Source organism: Protopterus annectens, chromosome 3.part1, assembly GCF_019279795.1.
Source record: "Protopterus annectens isolate FY-2018-M chromosome 3.part1, PAN1.0, whole genome shotgun sequence".
NCBI lineage: Eukaryota > Metazoa > Chordata > Ceratodontiformes > Protopteridae > Protopterus > Protopterus annectens.
In genome coordinates, this window is record NC_056732.1 from 1,008,848,827 (window position 1) to 1,008,870,676 (window position 21,850).

Genomic DNA, 21,850 nt, shown 5'->3' on the forward strand with positions numbered 1-21,850 from the left:
TCTACTCCACAAATGCTACTCCAATTGCTCCACTGGCAGAGGCTAAGCTATTGGGAATAACCATAGACTCCCACCTAAAATTTGATAATCATCTCAACTTAACTATTAAAAAAGTGCATGCCAAACTGGGGTCACTCTACTGTATCAAAACATTTCTTACCAACAACACAAGATCAGCCATTGCTCGCTCCCAACTTCTATCCACCCTACTCTATGCATCTCCCATTCTGACTAATCTCAACAAAACTGAACTAAGCAAAATGGAAGCCTGCTATAACAGAATTGCCCACTTTGCTGCAAATTGCTCATATAGAAGTCATCACTGTACTGCTTTGAGACAGCTCCACTGGCTTGAACTGCCCAACCTCCTAACCTACAATTAGCTCTGCCTCTGTCATTCTATCTATTACCTCCCCAATAAGTGTCGTGCCCTCAAAACCCTAGTACAACATCACTCGGCCAAAAGGCCTCAGATCATCAAGCAAACTACTACTAGAAGTCACCAACAGCTACAATAGCTTTGGAGATGCACTATATAGTAGTTCAGTGGCTAAAAAATGGAACTCTGTCCCTACTAGCATTCAAAACACATCATCCAAAGCCTCCTTTAAAGACCTCATCAGGCAACATCTCAAGCAAAGTTGGCAGTGCCATGATTGCTCCTCAGGCTAGTGAAAGCGGATAACATATACATACTAAATCTAGAGCACTTGATAATAGTTTTCAATCTTACTCACAAACACTGGCTAATCTACAATGTATGTACTGTACCTGTGTACTATGTATGTATTCTACTTTTGTTCCAAATTTCAGCTGTACACCACACATCTATTAATTACCTTTATTTTTAAAATTAATATTTTTTTGTTTATTCTCTCCACTGTAACTGTTTATGTGCCACATACCACTGTAAAAACATGTCTCTTGTAATTTGTGTGTATACTGATTATGTCTAAATAACTAAATGTGTCTGTAATTTTTCTTTGTGGAGCTTTTCTCCCTGGGCCTCTGCTGAAAAAGGGCCTTTACGGGTCAGTCAGACACCCCGGTTAACAAATGTAAAAATAAAAATAAAATAAAAAATAAAAAAAAAATCTGCCAAAAAAATCAATGGGCAGACGCACAGAAACAGGTTACGTCCCTCATGGATATGGGAGCCATTCAGCCAGTACCAGAACAGGAAAAAGGACAAGGTTTTTGCTCAAGACTGTTCTTGGTACCCAGAAAGGACAAGGCCTGGTGGCCAATACTGGATTTATCGATTTTGAACACATACCTGAACATTCCAAAATTCAAAATGCTGACTTTGTAGCAGCTTCTACCCATGCTGGGCAAGAATGCTTGGCTGGTGACATTAGACCTAAAAGAGGCATACCTGCATATCCCAATAAGACATTCGTGCAGAAGATACCTCAGATTCAAGGCTGGCTTAATGCATTACCAATTCTCTGCACTGCCCTTTGGCTTATCTACTGCGCCCAGGGTCTTTACAAAGTGCCTGGCACCAGTAATTGCATTTTGCAGACAAAGAAGTATACAAATTAACTCTTACTTGGATGGCTGTCTCATTCAAGCAGAGAACAAGGACACTCTTCTTTGACACCTGGCATTTGTGAAAAGGTTTCTCACATGCCTAGGGTACACAATAAACGAAAAGAAATCACAACTGGTACCCTCTCAAAAGATAACATTCCTGGGTGCAAGCTTGAATACAACTGCCCAGATGGCTTACCTCACGCCAGACAAGCAAAGGCAACTGACTACTTACTTCAAACTGATGGCAACAAAAACCCAGTTATCTGCAAGACAAATTCTGCAGGCTCTGGGCTTCATGGCATCCTGCATCCTACTGATTCCATATGTAAGACTGCATATGAGGAAACTTCAATGTTACCTAAAAAGTTTATGGAGTCAGCATTCTCACAGTCTGGAAGCAATGATTCCTCTCATTCCCTGCCTACAACAGGAGTTTCTATGGTGGGCAAAGGCATGTCGCCAAAACATGGGATGGGCCTTCACTCTACCCCCTGCCAGCCAAACCATAACAACAGATGCATCAGATTATGCCTGGGGGGCCCACATGGCAGGAAGATGCATTCAGGACATATGGACCTCAAAACAAATGCATCTACATATCAACCAGAAAGAGGTGCTAGCTGTTCAAAATGCCCTAACAGCCTTCAAGGACTTACTTCATTCAGGACAACTAATGATAAAGATGGACAACACCACGGTCATGTGGTATATAAACAAGCAAGGGGGCACACACTCATACCCCCTTTGCAGATTAGCCATGGCACTGTGGGACACAGCTTTGACCTACCAAATACATCTTCAAGCTCAATTCCTGCCAGGAAAGCAAAATACTCTGGCAAACGATTTAAGCAGAAACCTTATGGATCCTCATGAGTGGAAACTAAATCCACAAGTCTTCAGCATGATAACAGAGAAATGGGGGAGGCCAGACATAGATCTATTTGCCTCTCCTCACAATTATCAATTAAAAAGATTCTGCACAAGGACTTATCACAGACAAGTATGGAAAGTGGATGCCCTATCCTTCAGTTGGAAAAACCTATCAGTTTACGCCTTTCCTCCTCTGCCACTTCTCCCCAAGGTCCTCCTAAAAGTCAGACAAGAGAAACCAAAGATGATACTAATTGCCCCAGACTGGCCCCGCCAATACTGGTACCCAGTCTTAAGGAACTTGTCTCAATACCCAGCTTGGACCTTACCTCAAAGACCTCAACTACTGTCCCAGCAAAACAATCAGATCCTGCACAATCAACTACAGAGACTGAACCTGGCAACATGGCTGATCATGTAGTTATACAAACAACACCTCTCAGTAAAGCTGTGATGGATATCATTTTGGAAGCCAGAAGGTCTAGTACTAGAAAATCTTATGCTGACAAATGGAAGAGATTCTGTGCTTGGAATCAAGCACAAGGAACTGATACAGCAGAACCAAATATTCCTCAAATATTACAATACTTAACTGAGATGCTTGACAAAGGCCTATCTTTCTCATCAATTAAAATCCATGCCTCTGCCGTTTCGGCTCATTACAATACAGAGCCACCAATCTTCTCTCATTCTTTACTAAAGCAGTATCTTAGAGGAGCCAAAAATTTAAGGCCTCCTAGAAGATCACCATTACCTGCATGGAACCTCAATTATGTATTGGAAAAGCTCACTCTGCCTCCATTTGAACCAGCTGCTACCGCTAATATAAAGTTCTTATCATGGAAAACAGCTCTGCTACTAGCAATTAATTCAGCAAGAAGAGTTTCAGAGCTACAGGCCCTCATGGCTGTAGAGCCTTTTATCATATTTTACCCAGACAGGGTGTCTCTGAGGACAAATCCTACATTTATGTCTAAGGTGGTTTCCAGTGTGGCTCTTAACCAAACAATTCATCTGCCAACCTTTTATCCAAATCTGCAGAACAAGGGGGATTGAATTCTGCATTTCTTGGACGTACACAGACAGCTAAGATTCTACTTGAGCAGGACTAAAGCTCTAAGAAAAACTGAGCAATTACTAGTGTCATGTGCTGCAGGATCAGAAGGAAAGGCTATTTCAAAGCAGACAATTTCAAAGTGGATAAGCCACTGCATCCGTTTCTGCTACTTACACCATGGTAAACCTGTGCCCAAGGGCATTAGGTCTCATTCCACCAGAGCTGCAGCTACTTCAGCATCCTTTCTCAGAGGAGTACCAACCAAAGACATTCTAGAGGCTGCTACTTGGAGTTCTGTTCACACCTTTACAAAACATTATCATTTGCCTCTCTACTCTTAGTCCAGGGCAGACTTTGCCACTGCAGTTCTGCAGGGCCTTATAGCCGCACCTAATGCTGTTTAGCTCCAGACTCCCAACCATAGCTTTGGGATTCTACCCAAATGTAATGACTGCAACAGTGAAACACGAAGAACATATTACAGTTGTGTACACTTACCATAAATGTAGATGTTCGAGTGTATTCACTGTTGCAGTCCAGGTTACCCTCCCGCCATCCCCCTGTCATTCTGGAGTTTATCTTTCCTTCTCTATCTTCTACAACCTATGTGGTGCATTTGCTTGTAGATGAAGGTAAAGTTTATATTGATGCTTGTATATATATATATATATATATATATATATATATCTTTTTTTTTTTTTTTTTGATACCTTTTTGGGGGCACCTGACATCGGGGGCAAGAATAACTAAAGAAAATGGCGTCGGCTGCATGTTTTATACCCCTGACAACCTGACGTCATGGAAGAGGAGGCAGCAACTGGTGCAGGACCCAAGACTTTGGAATTCAGGCCGATTGAGGGCAACCTGCCAGCAGATTACCCAAATGTAATGACTGCAACAGTGAATACACTCGAACATCTACATTTATGGTAAGTGTACACAACTGTACTTTCTCCATTCCCCAGAACAAAGCCTCTGGTTAGGCTATGATTGAAAAGGGTAGATAATGGTGATGCCAGTTCATGTTTTAGCCTGTTTAGAAGACAGCCTGGGATGTTGTCTGGTCCCAGAGAGGCTGTGTTTTTTTGAGTTGGATGAGGCTTTGAGGACCTGCTCTTCAGATATATAGGTTGGGGGGGAGGTTTGTGATAAGTTAGGAGGGGGATAAGGGAGTGAAATTTTCACCAAACCTATCCACTAGCAGGTTCTCTGTGGGGTCAGTGTGTGTGATACTTTTGGTTACTAGTTCTGCACATGCTTGGCTCCTACCTTTTAGGCTATGTATGTAGCTGTAAAAGGCATTATGGTTATCCTTGGTTGTACTTGCCAAGTTTCTCTCAAAGGAGCCCTCAGAAGATTTGACAAGTTGTCTTATTTACCTGTTCAGTCTAAGGAGGTTGTTTTTCCATTATTGGGGTCCTGTCCTTGTTTTCTTGGACAGCAACTTTTTGCATTTATTGTAAAGTTTGTTGATGCTGGATGTCCACCATGGCAGCTTGTTTTTACTTGGGACTCTAGCTTTGATTTTTTTTCTGGTACAACTGAGTTTATACACTTACACAAGTGATTGTACAGGACTTTAGTGTGAGCTTCAGCATAGTTACCACTTCCAGGTGGCGGTGGGGCTTGGAATGCATTTATACCTTCACCTTGGATGGTATAGTTTGCTGTGGTGAAGTTTTTACCCTGATTTCACCCTTTGTGAGTTCTGGTGTTAGTGCCAGCTAGAAGGTGACTGTTTTGTGGCCATTTTTAACTAATGACTGTCCAACATTTGTGGCAGTGCAGCTGTGTGAAATGATAGTGAGGGCCAGATCTAGAATGTTTGCGGGGTATGAACAATTTGTTCCAGGGCATTTGAATGAACAGAGTCAAGGAACTTTTGCTAGCGAGTTGGGGCTAGCATAGATAGGTTTCCCAGTTGATGGTAGGGTAATTGAAATCCCCCATAACCAGTGTGTTCAGTAAAGTTTGGATTGTCTCCAGTTTGGTTAAGTAGGCTTTGTGGGAGTCGCGACCCATGGAGGAGGATCTGTAACTAGCTATGACTTGAATGTGGATCTTACCCAGCATAACCTGGACTTAGAGTAACTCTATGGAGTTGTCCGGTCTAACTTGACGGGAGGTGAATTTATCTCTTATATAGCTAGAACACCACCTCCTTTGGTTTTCACATGTTCATTTTGTCGTCTAAAGGTATGGAGGACATTGTAGCCTTGCAGGGCCATGGTACTCTCTGAGGCCTTGAACCAGGTTTCTGTGACTGCACAGACGTCTGCATCTTCTAGTGACAGATGCGCTTCCAGGGAGTGCATTTTTTGGTTTAAGCTCCTAGCATTTAGCAGCATGACCCTTATTTTGTTCTGATTGGCTAATTTCATGTTGGTAATGTTTTTGCAACCTTACCTAAAAAAGGCACTATGGGAGAGGCAAGAACCTTAACCAACATCCAAAAGCCTAAAAGTGCCAGGTGCAAGCTGTCTCTGGCAAAGCAGCGAGGTTTGTTAACCATGGCTTCCCAGGGTGACAGGAACTGGATTCCCTTTGAATGACACCAAAAACTAAGCCAGTTATTGAAATCAGTTATTTTTGTTTATACCGCGGCATCATTCTAGGTGAGGGTAGTATGCTGCTCAAGGCTAAGGTCATACCTGCCTGGGACACGTACTTGGAGAGCTCAACCATGTCTCTCTTCATATAGTCCAGTGAGGTACGTCTCAGGTCATTCACACCAACATGAACTATGACAGAGTCATAATGGTACTTGTTGCTGAGAGACCTGACTTGCATGCCTGACCTGATGAATCCTGGCACCAGACAGGCAGCTGACCATGACTTTCTGCTTATCCAACCTGGTGAGTGGGACATCCGTGTGTCTCTCTATTGAGTCTCCAATGACAAGAAAATTTGTTTTTTGAGTATTTTGCCCTACAAGCTTGGTGGGTGAGACACTGGTGTTGCTCTGTATCATGAGTGCTGTGGGGACTGTGTTAATTGTAGCAGTCTTGTGTTTTGGAGGTCTCTGGTATTTGGGTAAGTTTTTGAGAGAACCTCAGCATATGTAGATTTTTGTGTTTGATGCTTACTATGTGTATGAGTAATGATACAATGTGAATATGAAGTGGTGGGTGGGTGAGTTGACAACCACTTCCGTGTTACTGTTTTGAGTGCGAAAGAGCATGGATTCAGGATTCTTGGTATAGATATATCTCTAGAAATGATAAAAAACTCCCAGTTATACACAAAACAAAAAGATTTGCAGTATACTCCCTGTCTCTAACACAGTAGCAAAAATCTGTAACTCACTCCTTATAACAATCAGGCCATCTTACAACCTCCACACGTTCAAAACTTCTTTATAACCTACTTGTTCCTAATGCTGATACTGTATTGGATTCAGTCTTGCTAATTGTACATATAAACACAAGTGATATCTAGTTGTTGTTTGTCTTTCGGCTTTTCCCAGTTAGGGGTCGCCACAGTGGAACCGCTAATGATTGGCAGTAGATTTTCACGAATGCCGAGGTGCCAGCTCGACATCCAACCTTCAACGAAGGCATGCCCATTTACACATATCTTTCGAACGCCACCCAACCGTGGGGCGGACATGCAGACTCCACACAGAAGGCACTCCCCGCACTCCACCCGAGAATCGAACGGTAGAACCTCTTGCTGTGAAGCAGCAACGCTACCGCTGCACCACCGCGGTACTATGTTTAATTATGCCATGTGTCTGACTTTGTATATTTAACTGTGTTCTACTGTGTCTGTTATAATTGTACCTGGGTTGTATTAGCATTTTTTATGTGGAGTTTTTCCTCCCCGGGCCTCTGCTAAAAAAGGATTGGTGTCCAGTCAGACTTTCCCAGTTAACAAATGTAAAATAAAATAAAATAATAAAATAAATAAAAACATTCCTGACTAATTTCTGTCTCTGCTTATGCTCCTTGATAGGTTAGTCTCATCCTATAATTCATTTTTCTTTCATCCCCACCTTCATCTTCTAACCACAGTTTTATCTCTTACAGCCATTATGTCCTTTCACTTCCTCCGGCTATAATATTTTTTTATTTTTCTGTCCTACTAACCCTCTCCTCTGCCATACTGCCATCTCCTGTTCCACTACTGAAAATCTTATTTGGTTTGCTATCAAAATACATCTCCTTCAGATGCTAATTTTAAATATCTCTTTCTCTAACTTTATATATGCACTTTCTCTTCTCATATATCCACATATTCCTTCCTTTAATAACCAATCTTCATGGTATCTTTCTCTCACCTCTGACACTCTTTGTCAGCTTATTAATGTCAACTAACTACTGTATCTCTTTATCTGTTTAAAATTCATGTATTTTCTCTACCTATCTCACCTTTACTTCTGTCATTCTCTCTTCACATCCTGTAATTTAAACAAATTAAGGTTAGCTCTCTCACTAGACACTCTTCTACCTCTTTTGTTACTCTGCATTGTATTGTGTTATATTTGGAAAAATGACGGCATTTACAACTTTATGTTATATTGGTAATTGTAAAAAATGACAATCCATATCAAATGTTTATATTTTCTGTATTCCTCAGTTTTGCTTTTATGCAATTTGTATATATATATATATATATATATATATATATATATATATATATATATATATATATATATATATATATTTTGTTTTTTGTTTTTTTCCCAAGCAACAGGGAAATCTTGAATTAATTAAATTCCTTTAGAAATATGAAATTTAGGAGAAAGGAGGCTGTTGAACATTTGGAAGGCACTGTTTGCTAATTTTTTGAAATGGGATTGTAAAAGTAAGCAGTGATGGTAGCATTATTAAAGGAGGGTGAGGACCTATGAAAAGGGGGGAGGGAGTAAGGACCATGCAGATCCTGCATCATGTAGACAAGTTTTGAGGCTAAATCATGATTACAAAGTAATCTCTATTATCTAAGGGAATGGGGACATTATTACTGAAGTTGATAATGGACCTGAGTTTTTTGTTTGGAAAAGATACAGTTGGCAGCATTAATATAACAATGACAACATTTAAGATGAAATATAAAAACATCTCCATTATTCATTAGTTTAGATGCAAAGAAAGCAGTTTATAGGGTTTACCACAATTTCAGGAGCAGGACAATGTTAGCATTTGCATTCCCAAATAGTATAATATCAATATTGGCTATATTAGCCACCAAATAGTATAATAAAAGAGAACTTATGCTGTATTGGAGGCACAAGTGGAGATGGGGAGGTCCTTTCTCTCCTCCTTCCCCTCTTCTTTTTTCTTTGTACTTGAAGCTTCAAGCCACAAAGATAAAGGATTCATAATTTCATAAATATAATTTGTGTGGTTGTGCAGTAATCAAAAATTAGCTCTTTAAATGATATTATCTCAGATTTGACAAATCTTCAACATGACTTTAGAGTAATGTGGGATATTTTAATATAGTTTCAAATATTTCTGTGATATTTAATAAATGGACATCTTTTATACCTCCACCTATTTTTTTTTTCTTGTGGAGCAAAATCTATTCCCACTTTTTCCATTTCATAACAGTTGTAAAGTAATTATTGCTGATTCATAGGTTCATAGATGAGCACTAGGCTAGCTTACCTTGCAGGCCATTGTAAGCATAACCAATTGAATAAACTTATCCCATATTGGGGATATCTGAAATCATACCATAGATAAATTGAGGGGGCCCATGCATGGGATAAAGCATTAAGAAGCTCCCTTTGTCAGTTAGAAATATAGGAAGCAGTCCTGGAGTAAATATTCTGACTCAACTGTATTATTATAATTGTCAGCATCTCTTGCTGTATTATTAAAGAATATTCACACAGCTGATTTTGTCAATCTAAATGTAAAGTTTGCCCACAGATATCGACCACTTTTAATTGCTATAATGAGAAGTAATTCTGTATATTGCAAAACAAATGCAACCCTGTGTATTGTATGTAAATGTATGATTATAATACACTCATGTTGTGAATTTAAGTGAACAGTGCATACAAGAATCTATCAGTAGATCAGTATAGTGGTTAAGGTCTGGCTCACTTAAATTGCTTATATCCACATAAATGATTTCTGATGTGATACGTTCCATAGCTTAACATTTAAAACAAGGCTGATGGAGGATATTTTCCTTGATGGCATGTTTCAGTATGATCTTGAGCTAAGGTGATGGGGATTTCTTACAAATTTTTATTATTTTCCTTTGTTTGTTATATAGTTTATAAATATGGGAATTGCACCAGAGAGGTTTATTCCTCAATTTACCTTTATATTTAAGGCATACTTGTACTGATCTTTTCTGTACTTCTGTTTAGGTGCTGGTAAATGTTGAAACTGAATGCAGCAACTGTCTCAGTTTGAGTAATGTCCATACGTGGGAGAGTTGGGGGAATTTTGCCTAGATCTTCTATATGCTGTAGTAGATTTGCCCTGTAGAAGTCCCTAAAGATGGTTTAATTTTGGTAGTAAGCTGGTACTACAAGGCCTGAAAAAGATGACTGATTTATGGTCAGATTTACCCATGGATGGGGAAATGTGGGGTAGGATACAGGCTGGAGCCAGGTTAGAAAGGACCAGGTCAGAAGTATTGAATCCTCTAATGGGTAGTTTTGCAATTTTCTGCAGTGACTCGGTATCAACAAAGTCTAGGAAATGCTAAGTAGAGCCATTTTTAAAGGTGTAAGTGTGCCAATCAGTGTCTCTGTAACTGAAGTCCTCTGTCAGAAGATATTTGGTTTAAAATTTAAACTTTCAATGTCATTACTTTGGTTCAGTTGCTTTCCTAGCAGCTGCTGTTTCAGAATATTGAATTTGCAATGGCTGTCGTATTCTTTGTCTCCAAAACTTCTGGTTGTTTTCTGATGTTTCTGTCTCTGCTGATTTCTTTCCTACACACCCTTTACTTTTTGTTGACTTTCTAGCTTTGGCAGTATAGCTGAAAAAGGTAGTCTGCTTTTCAACCTTCTTTCCACTAACTGTTGAGCTGGTAAGAGACTAGGTCCTTGCAGCATAACATTCCTGTATTCTAAAATTGCAAGATGACAGTCCTTATTGGAGTCTTCAGTAATGGTTGAGAAATAAAGACTAAATTTTTTTTCCTTACTTGGTGACATTTACTCAGACCAGCCTCAGTATCAGTGTACATCTGAAATACTTTTCCGTTTTCTCCTGTCACTGGTAATTGTGCTATTAGCCATAGAACCTCTAGATGTTCATCATTATATCACTGCTGCAATAGCTTTAGCTGTATGGGTTATTTCCTGGACAAGACACAGCAGCAGCTGTCTAGATTCCAAAACTTCAAGAGCACATTCAACACACCTGAACTGTTATTCGGCTTGTAATGAGCTGAAGAGAAGCAGTTCAGAGCTGTCCTGCCATCTAAGAAAGCTTTTCTTGCGGGCTTTCAAGGATCATCAACTGGATATTGCTTTCCATTGCTGGGCAGGTAAATTCCCTTTGGGGATAAAAAAAAAAACGTTCACACTTATTTTTGTGACAGAAACTGAACTTTTTTCTGTGAAAATATAAGTTTTAAGCTAGGAAAAAATGTTTAATTGACTGTGATGAGACTTTTAGTAACTTCTAAACAGAAGCATCACTTTATACTTTTTCTAAAGTTGTTTAAACTAATTCAAAAAATACTTTTATCTGAGGTAAAAGTTGTATTATTTTACTTTTGAAGGCTCGACTAAGTCTTTAAAGTGCTTTTGTGCTATTTTTTGTTGGAAAATTTGACTTTTTTTACTACTGTTGTGCTTTACCAACTACTGCTGCAAGGTTTCCCTGGGAGTGAAGCAACTTTTTTTGGCTTTACCATGGAGCAACCACTGGTATCTTAGTTCGTCTTTCTACCAGTCACAAAAAACTTAATAAACAGCCTTTGTAACCACAGTAGACTGCTAAAGCATCTCAGCCACAAATGGGTGAATCTGTTGTGATCATTTCTGTTACTTGGTCCATTCATCTTTTTTCCTTTGCTGCCTCTGGTGTAATTCCTACAGCTGCCATGGAACATGGATTGAACATGTCTTCTTGACATTGGAGTGCCCTTGGCAGGCAATGGAGAACTGCTGTTGTTGATTCTGCAGCAGGGAATTCCTCTGTGCCTATCTGAAATGTATTACCTGTCTCTAGGGAAGTTTTGTCTGCTGCTTTATGAATTCTTGTCAAACAAGTAAAATCCAGATATTTGTCTTCTCCTGTTTCAGTTTATTTGGACAGGAGTGATTTATTGGGCTTTGGGTTTAGTTCAGGATGTTGACCCTTCCTCTTTAGCTGTTTCTGGTAAGAGAAAAAGAGATTTACATTTTCTGAAGAGGTTCATCATTTTGAACCACAAAATGATTGTGAAGGGACTAATTTTAATTTGTTTTCTCAGATTTCCGTTTCAGATTCAGAAGAGAGAGTGGCCCCTGCCAGTCTCTCTGAGGGATTTTCTTTTTCAGAATTTATTTCCAGAATGAACCAGTTGTTTCTTTGGGAACATAATTGCATTCCACTCTCCTTGAAGAAGTGTCATGATTTATTGCAACTGGATTTACCTGAACCTACTCCAATTCCTCCTGTTCTTTCAACATTGGAGGATGTTTTTGTCACAGACTGTAACTTGTCTGACAGCCAGCCTTGTGCCCCAAAGAAGGCAGGTAGAGTGTATAAAATTCCATAGTCTTGTACGTTTTCATAAGCTCATCCCAGTTCAGGCCCACCAGCTGTTGTGTTAGTGATCCCAGCAGCTGCTAAACATATGCCATTACCTTCTAACAAGAATGGGAAAGATTTTGCAAGATTTGGGGGAAAAAGTATATTCTTCTGCAACACTTACTTTTAGCATTCTCAACCGTTAAGCTAATATGTTAGTTTATGCTTGCCTCTTTTGAAAACACAAAGAATATTATGACATCTATTTCTTCTTCTGAGGAAAATCTTCTTTGTGCAGCTTATTGCTTCTGTGTCTCAAGTGACTACCCACTGTTTGAAAGGTGCATATGATTCTGCTGATACCACTGCCAGGGCTGCTGCCACTGAAGTTGTCATGATAAGATTTGCTTTGTTGCATACTGAAAACCTTCCAGAGGATGTCAGAGCTGATTTTTTTTAGATTCTACCTTAGACAAAGAGTTAGTTTTTTGGACTCTCTGCTTAAGTAGTGTAATAAGAGAGGTAAACTAATTCAAGGAAATTCTTGTATTTTCAAACTTCCTTCTGTAAGTTTACCAAGGGGTTTAAAGCAATCCATACAGCCTTTTTCAAAAAGTGAAATAAGCATCATAAGCTAGTAAAAAGTTTTAAAAAACAATGGCAGGGTGGTTCCAAAATGAAAAAAGGAGCCTTCCACAACAAAAGACAGTTTAGTAATTCTGAATGACTAGCTACAATACTCCGCTCCACTTTCCTACCCTGGCAAACTTTTAATCTTTCCAGAAAGTGTGAACCTCCATTTCTGCCTTTGGCAACAGTTTCAGACAGAAGGGTTCTGAAAGTAATTGATCAATGTTACAGATGGTAGTGGAAGTTTCTCTCTCTCCTTTTTGAGGGATTCTCCCCTTCAATTGACCAAATTCCTCTTATATGTCTTGTCTTTCAGCATCAGCTGCCTCAGATAGAAGCAGTACCCCCCTCTTCAAATAGGAGAAGAGATGCATTCACAAATATTTTTAAAGAAGGAAGCTTTATGGAGACCATTTCAGGATCTTACCTTTCTAAATCCTTTTGTAATAATGCCCAAGTACAAGTTGTTACCCCTCATTCCCCATTAGAATTTTCTGGTGACCTTAGAATTAAAAGATGCATATAATCACTTAGGTTACTCACCTAATCTTGGCCTCTTTCAGGACTGCAGATCAAGACTTCAGACATTTCTTAATGATGTGTATATATATATATATATATATATTACATTATCAATCTCTGCATTAACTTCTGATGTAGCCATTCTTCCAAGGGCATTCACAAAGTGACTAGCTCCTGTAATGGCCTACTGCAGACTGCAGTTCTAGGAGAACATACAGATGTCTTGTTTGACTCCTCATACAGTTGTTCTTCTAGGATATCTCATAGATACCTCAGTATAAAGAGTTTTTTTTCTCAACAAGAAAAAATAGGTATATGTCTAGATCTTTACAAGAGATTTTTTGTTCAGATTACTGCCTCAAGCGGGGAATTTCTCTGGATTCTGCATCTCATGGCTTCTGTGATTCTCATGATTCTAGCAAGAGAAAAATTCATTGGTGCCTAAAATTTGTTTGGTCCTAGCAGGAACATCTCTTGGCATTTCAGATTTCAGCTTTAGGGTTTGTGGAAAGGGAAATTCTTTTGTGGAGAGACCAAATTTTATCAAAGTTCAGGTCTCCTATTTTTCCCTTCCAAGTCCAGCACAGCCTGTAACAAGAGAAACATCAGACTTTGCATGGTGAGCAGTGTACATGGCAATAAAAGTGCAGGGTCTTTAGAACAGAAAACACAGACTAAAACAAATGTAAAATTGATGCTAGTACTTTTAAATACTCAACTCTCTCAATCATCTGTGGTCCCCAGGGGCCCTGAAAATATGTATAGACAACAACAGGGTGATGTGGTACATAAACAGGAGGAACCAGATCTTAGCCTCTGTGCTAAAAATCCATGGTAACCTGGGATATAACTTTTCAGCACAGTCTCACTTTTCATTCATCTCACATACATACCTACATACATACCATCAGAGCAAAATTATGTGGCAGACAAGCTGAGCAGAACAGAACAGACTCTCACAAATAGAAATTGAATAAGGGCATCTTCCAGGAAGTGATTAAATTGTGAGGAACACCTCAAATAGATTTTTTTGCCTTCACTGACAACAGTCAGTTGACAAAATTCTTTTTTAGGACTCCACACAAGATGGCCTGGAAGATGGACGCCTTTTTCTTTTCCTAGGTCATGAATGTTCTTCTATGCTTTTTCACCCTTTCCAGTTATATCCAGGATCATTCTGAAGATCCAGAAGTACTCTGCATAGGTCATTGTGGTGACTTCCTTTTGGCTGAGACAGTGGTTCTCCCTTCTGTTGGAAATGAGCAAAGGCAGTTGCCACAAGCTTTATCATAGACTGGACCTACTCATGCAGGACAAGCTATTTTTAACACATCCCATTTTCAAACAACTGCAACTATAACTACCTGGATGATAGAATCTTCATATTTTAGTCACCTGGTTTCTGAGGATGTACAGCAGGTATTGAAGGAGACAATAAAACCTGCTACTAGAAAACTATATATTAGTAAACGGAAAGCATTTTCTAGTTGGAATCAAGACAGGAACCAACATCCTTTAAGGGCTAGTGTTTCTCTGGTTCTGTATTATTTATGTGAGTTACTATCCCTGGCTTTTCTTACTCCTTCATCAAGATTCATTTGTCAGCAAGTTCATCATGTTTGCCAATGGATCCCCTCATATGATTATAGGTTGGTACTAGGCCTATACAAGTCTAGCCATAACAATTCCCTGGATATTTCTTCCCACAATATTTACTTCTCTGGACCCCTGTCTAGCAGGGCGACTGACATGATCCCCAGGGTGAATTTCCTATCTCCCATCCAATCATCAAGGTTCCTTTTGAAGAGGGCTAATGAGGCGCTCTGCTTGACATGTATGGACAGTCTATTCCAGAGTATGGGGAATCTCTGGGTCAGGAACCTATCCCTCCAGCATGTTTTGTTCATTATGATGACAAGGTTTAGATCCCTGGAGCATGTGGCTCTGAGGGATTGGGATTTCTTTAAGTGGAGCATGTCCAACAGCTCAGGGTTTGACATGGCCTTGTATGTTAAGCAGAGATCGCCTCTGAGTAGACAATATGCCACAGAGTATAGCTGGAGTTTTTTTAGACGGTCAGCATATCGCATCTGCTTTAGGCCTGTGATTCTTTTAGTGAGGTATTTCTGTGGCCATTCCAGCTGTTGCAGATGTCTTGTGAGGTACATACTAAACGGGGCATTATACTCTATAATGGGTCTAATGAGGGATGAGTACAGTAGGACAATGACCTCCTTTTTTCTGGATGAAATGCCCTTAGTGATGAGGTATGCCACATAGAAGGATTTTCTGACTGTTGTGGCGATGTGGTTATCGAAAGTGAGACCACTGTCCATCTGTGTCCCTAAGTCTCTCATCACACTTTCTATGTTTAGTGTACTGCCACCTATGTGGTAATTCATGGGTACGTGTTTTTTTCCAAAGGGGATAACTATACATTTCTTATTAAGCTTGAGCCCATGGCTCTGGCACCAGGCATCTGTTTGTGTAAGGCCCTTTTGTAGAATATCCACATAATTTGAGGATTCAGTAATGGCTCCCAGTTTGCAGTCATCTGTGAACTTTGTTAGCCAGAGTCCCTTAGTGTTGGCCTGTACTTCAGAGAAGTAGATGCCAAACAAGAGTGGTCCCAGGACTGAACCCTGAGGTTCTCCACTTGTCACTTGTCTGGAGATGGATTTGGAGTCGGCTACTTTTACAGTCTGGGTTGTGTCAGTAAGCCAGTTGGCAACCCATCGAGTGATGTAGGGATTTATGCCCAGCTTAGTAAGTTTATCTATGATTCCAGAGTGGGGGATGGTGTCAAAGGCCTTGGCTAGGTCCAGATAGGATGTGTGGACCGTTTTACCCTCATCCACAGCTCTGGAGACTGATTTGCAGAAGTCAGTCAGATTCAGTTGACAAGATCGGCCCTTCACAAACCCAAACTGGGTGGGGTCCAGTGTTTGAAGGTTGCCAATGTCTTTGTTTATAAGTTCTGTGATAATGCGTTCCATGCCCTTGCAGATCAGGCTTGTCAGACTGATGGGACGGTAGTTCCCGGGATCCAAGGCAGATCCCCCCCTTGTGGAGTGGGATAACTGTAGCTGTGCGTCACTCAGTGGGCACGAAGCCTGAGGTGAGGCTATGATTAAACATGACACTTAGGTGAGGTGCCAGTTCATTTTGTAGTTCATGTAGTACACAGCCTGGGATGTCATCTGGTCCCATGGATGCTGTATTCTTAGCTTTGGAGAGTGCAGTTTCTACCTGTGTGGCCGTGATTACCAGAATTTGGCAATCTTTTGGTATTGAGATGGGCCCTTTAGGGGGTGAGAGGGGGTGAAGTTGGCACTAAATCGATCTGCCAGGATATTGGCAATATCCGTGGGATCAGTATATTTAATGCCATTCTGTTATAGCTCAGAGCAGATCTGAGCATTGCCATTTAGATTCTTGACATAACTATAGAATGCCTTGTGGTTGTCTTTGGAATCTTTGGCAATTTTATTTTCATAACTAGCTTTTGAGGATTTTATGAGGGATCTCAACTACTTACTGAGGCTGGTGAGGGAGTTTTTGCATCCTGGGATTTTCCTCTTTTCTGCAACAGTTTCTTCCTTCTGTTGTATAGTTTGTTTATAGCAGGGGACCACCAGATTGGCTTCCTTTTTTTTGGAGAAGAGCAACTTGGTTCTATTTGGGATGGCACGATGCATGCACAAGTGGATGTGCTCATACTGTGCCTTAGTGTAGGATTCTGCAGTCGAACTTTCAGATCCTGTCTGCATGGGTGTCATGAAGTTTGTCACTTCTGACTTCAGTAGCATGAAGTTGGCTTTGGAGAAGTTTTTTTGAGGAGGTTTCCTTACTGGGGGGTGGGGGTGGGATGTGGATGTCAAGGGTGATTTGCTTATGGTCAGACCTGACCAATGAGGGGGTGACCACTGGTGTGGAGCATCTATCTCCCATGTTAGTAATGACCAGGTCTAAGATATTGGAGCCCTTGGTGGGGCAATGGATTAGTTGATCCAGGGCGTTGGAATTTATGAATTCCAAGAACCGTTGGGAAAAGGAGTTGGTACCCGAGTAGTTTTCCCAGTTAATGGCAGGGTAGTTTAAATCACCCAGTATTAGGGTGTTTGGCTGTATCTTAATATTTTCCCTTGTAATGTGCTTTTCCAGTGTCTCTTACCAGTCTTTGCTGACCTCTTCCAGTTGATTCTTATAGTTATCATGCAGCATTTTGTATGCCTTACTGATTTTCCCTTTTTTCACAGTAGCTTCTGTTCTAGATTCAGCTGAAAGCTGTATCAGAGCAAGTCTTTCATTTAGCACTGCCCTATCTCTTTCTGTATGCCTATTCTCTGACATCAATCCCTGTTAAGAACGGCAGTCTCTAACCTGCCATCTAAACAATTTATTGGCTTTATCCTACTCTACTACATATTTCCCTCTCTAGTTATTTGTCCTAATATCTTGTTTCATTTGCCAGTTTTCTTCAGTAAATTCGAGACCACTCTTGTCTATTTTCTGTACCCCCTACTTGCAGTCATCCGTACTGGCAAAATCTTATTTTTACATTCCTGTGTTGGTTTATTTCATAGACTACACTGTGTGGCTTTATGAATGTAATATGTATGGTGGTTATTGTTCTCCTTAAGGATCTGTGTCCAAAATCCCACTCTCTTCATATTTCTTGAACTCTCCACTGTTTCATTGTTCCTTTCCACTGTGAATTATAATCTTCTGCTTGTTGTATACATACAAACCTAAATGGCATAGCTCTGAAATATTCCTTCAAATTAGGTTATCCTAAACCACAGTGCTCTGTTGGGAGAATCAGCTTATCCCACTTAACTATCACCTCTTTTCCCTCCCAGTTACATTCCTTCAACTCCTTTTCATTGTTGTCCACAACTTCTCCTATGGTTGATAAAAATATTCCTGACCTTTTTATAAAAACCAAAGGGACTAAAAACATTTTCATTTCTTGTATCTTACTATGCATAAACAAGAGGTTCCTGTTTCTCAGTTTTTGTATCATCTTTTATTTTATCTCTTCCTACATATCCTTCCCTGCCATAACAGAGGTCTTTTTAATCCAAACTCCTAGGTATTTCATCTTATTGTGTCCCTATAAATGTGTGTATTACGGAATCAGTTTGTGTGTGGGTCCATACTTTATGGCTATAGCCTTTGTTTTTATCTTGATTAATTTTATATCCTGAAAATACTTCAGACTCTCTAAATGAGCTGCAACACCAAAATGTCCTTTCATGTATTTAGCAAGTACAAAATACTATCATCTACAGTTAAATTCAACTTTTATTTATTACAGTAGCAATGATATCCTTGATTTTCTGTGTCCCTTATTTTCTTTTTTCTAATGGCTCTAAATATAAAGCAATTAAAGGGGAAACAGGACACCCCTGTCTGGTTCCTCTGTTCAGTCACACCTTATAGCAAGAGAACCCTCCCACTTTAATTCTTGTCTCCGGTCCTTCATATAGCCTCATAACTAACAGTGTTATTATATCAGGGAATAAAAATGTTTCCATTGTCCTACTTATAATTCCCAGCTTACTCTGTCCCATGTCTTCTCTGCATCAAGACCCATCCCCAACAGCAGTATTTTCATACATTCTGCTTCTTGTGAATCATCATTCTGTTAATATTGCCAAATGGTTGCTTCCCTTCCACAAAAACCACATTGATCCATATCTATCAATTTTGGCAACACCTTTGCCATTCATATAGCTAGTGTAGACATAAACATTGTATTATCATGGTTTAAAATTGAAATGGGTCTATATGTAGTTGGGTATGATGTGTCTATCCTTTTTGAGTAATAAAGCCACTACAGCTTTCTGCCACAATGCTGGTGCTTCCCCTCCTTTTAAAATACTATTAAAATATTCCATATCTTTATCACTTTCTTCTCTCCTAACTTCCAAGCATTCATAGGAATACCATCTGGAGACTTCCATACTGATTGATTATACATCACCATTTTTATGTCATCTCCTCCAATCTTAACTATTAGCTGTTGAGCCTTATCTTCCTATAACATTGGCATAATTAAGGCGTTACTAAATATTTCCATTTGCGCTTTCTCCTGGTTTCCTCTGATTTATGCAGATTTTCTTAAAATTTCCAAAATACCTCTAATACCACTGTAGGATCTCTGATTATTGTTCTTGTTATGGGCTCCGTAAGTTTGGTGACAACCCTTTCTACTTTGTTTCCCAAGTCATTGTGCTAAAAGTGTTTGTGCTCTGAAGTTGTTATCAGAAGTAGTTGCTTCACAGCAATTTTTCTAAATCCATGCATATTGTCCAAATACTCTTTATTTTCTCTTTAGCAGTCAAATGTAGTTGCTTCACAGCAGTCTTTCTAAATCCATGCGTATTATCGAAATACTCATTTTTTTCTTTAGCACTCTTTATTTGCTCCTGTAATTGTTCTGCGAGATTCCCCTTAGTCTGCAAACCTTTCACCTTTGTTAGCCACAGTAAATAATTCCTATTACTTCTTAACCATATCTCTTTCTCATGTGTTTCTACCCTATTTTGAATTTTTATGCAGTTGCTTCTTCTCACTTCCATTTTAACCTATGTCACATTTTTTCAAAATGTTTTGCTTTAATAAGGACCGTTAAATAAAAAGTTACAGGGCATTGTCAGACCCCACTCTAATGGACTTCCTGCATATCCACAAAACAAACAGAACCAGAATTACCCATTCTAAAAACTTAAACCTTGCCTATGATATAAATAGGACCTGCTGGAGAGATAGGTACGTATCCCAGAGACTACCCTGTCTATGGAACAGGCTCCCCATCCATGTGAAGCAGAGTTCCTCCCTAACCCAATTCAAGTGCAACTTGGACAAATGGATGGGAAACCGGAAATTCATCCCTGGTTTGGCATCAGTGTCTATAATGGGCACAGGTAACCTGGAAAGGTTTCATCTCCTACACCCATGTTTACAATTATCAAGGGTATTGGAACTTGTCAGAGATTTGGGATGCAAGGCTAGGCCTAAAATGGACCTTGTGTCATTAGCCTAGTAAACACCTATGAACCTATAAATAATTTTAAGAGTAGCTCCATCCTGTATTAACTTTGAACAAATACACAAAACTATGTTCATTTTCAGCAAGTGAAGTTTAGCCCACCAGATAGGAACAGTTGCCTCAAATCAACAACTGCACCCACAGGCATTACCTAATCTAAAACTGATTAGCCATGCTAAAGCGAATGTTACAGCCTGTGATCCCACTTACATGGATTGCTGTATGTTCCCTTGTTAGCTCTGTTCCCTTCCCAGATGTGAAAAACAGCTTGCATGCTTTTCAGAAAACATTAACTTTTAGACCTAAGGTAAAGTACACTGACTATCTTTAAATAAAACTAAATTGTACACTATTTTATTTAAGTATTAAGGCTGCTGAGGAGAATATTACCTTTTATTCACTTCCCAAAAATTCAGACACTTTATTTTTTACTTTCTTTTGTACCACTACATTTTGCATTTTCCTCAGCAAAGGCGGTTCAGAATTCTCAAGTTTAATTGAGTGCATATGCAGACAGCTGGACTTCATGTAAAAGTAGTCAGCAATAAAAAAACAACTAACAACTCTACAGCTATAGAAATGTGTCTTACTCAGAACAGACTGTATAAAATTCTTGTACAAAGCTGCAGTCTTTGTCTCCTACTGAGAACATTTGCTTGTGAAAAAAAACAAGCTAATATCTTTGCATATGCAAGAGACTTAGCATTTGTAATCCATTTCATCATTCTGTCATATTTTTAAGTCTGTGTGCTTATAAAATTGTTTATAGTTTAAGCCAAGGACATTAATCTAGACATACGCCCTCATAAAATCAAGAGAGAGTATTGTCTTAAGTCTACATATAATATAATCATTACACTATTACGCCCCACACCAGCAGCACACTGTTATATTGACTTAAACTTGCTTTTGTCCAGTCTTTTTTATCATGCTATAGTGTGAAATCTGTATCTCCTACAAATAAGGAAAACATTTTTTCTTTTACTTTAATATTTTGAACATGAGTCCAACAGTCACTAAAAAGACCTCTTGCACATTTAAAATACCCCTGACTGCATGCTGTACAGGATGACTTTACAATATAGCATGCATTTTTACTTTTACAGAGCACTATTAATATGTTTCAGCTGTTCTCCTCTTGCACTTTGTTTTGTACCAACTTTATGGATTCTTTCTGTTATTGTTTCTTGTAATCTAGGTAAGTGAAGTCTTGTTTTAGCAATTCCAGAAACATTCTTTCCAGTTCAGTATCCAGGATTTTTTGTCATTCTGCTTTTATCCTTATAGTGTCTCTTATAGACCTGTTTCTAGGACATCTATTTTTCCTGTTTGCCAGTGTAGCTTTTTATAGTTCTGTCCGCCTTCATCCATGTCCCTGCACATCTAATTTCAGTGTTGCTCTGTCCTGTTTCAAATCTTGGATTATTTCTTCATTGTAGTCACTTCTCTTTGATTGCTTATTGTTTCCCTCAGTTTACCTTGATATAGTCAAAAGCACATCCTACGAATGTGGAGATACGTGAA

General features: G+C 39.4%; 1 protein-coding gene across 2 annotated transcripts in view; it reads left to right on the plus strand.

Moving 5' to 3' along the window:
- ARFGEF1 (ADP ribosylation factor guanine nucleotide exchange factor 1) overlaps window positions 1-21,850 on the plus strand; it is a 4,299,619-nt gene that overhangs the window by 3,660,127 nt on the left and 617,642 nt on the right. The window lies entirely within an intron of this gene.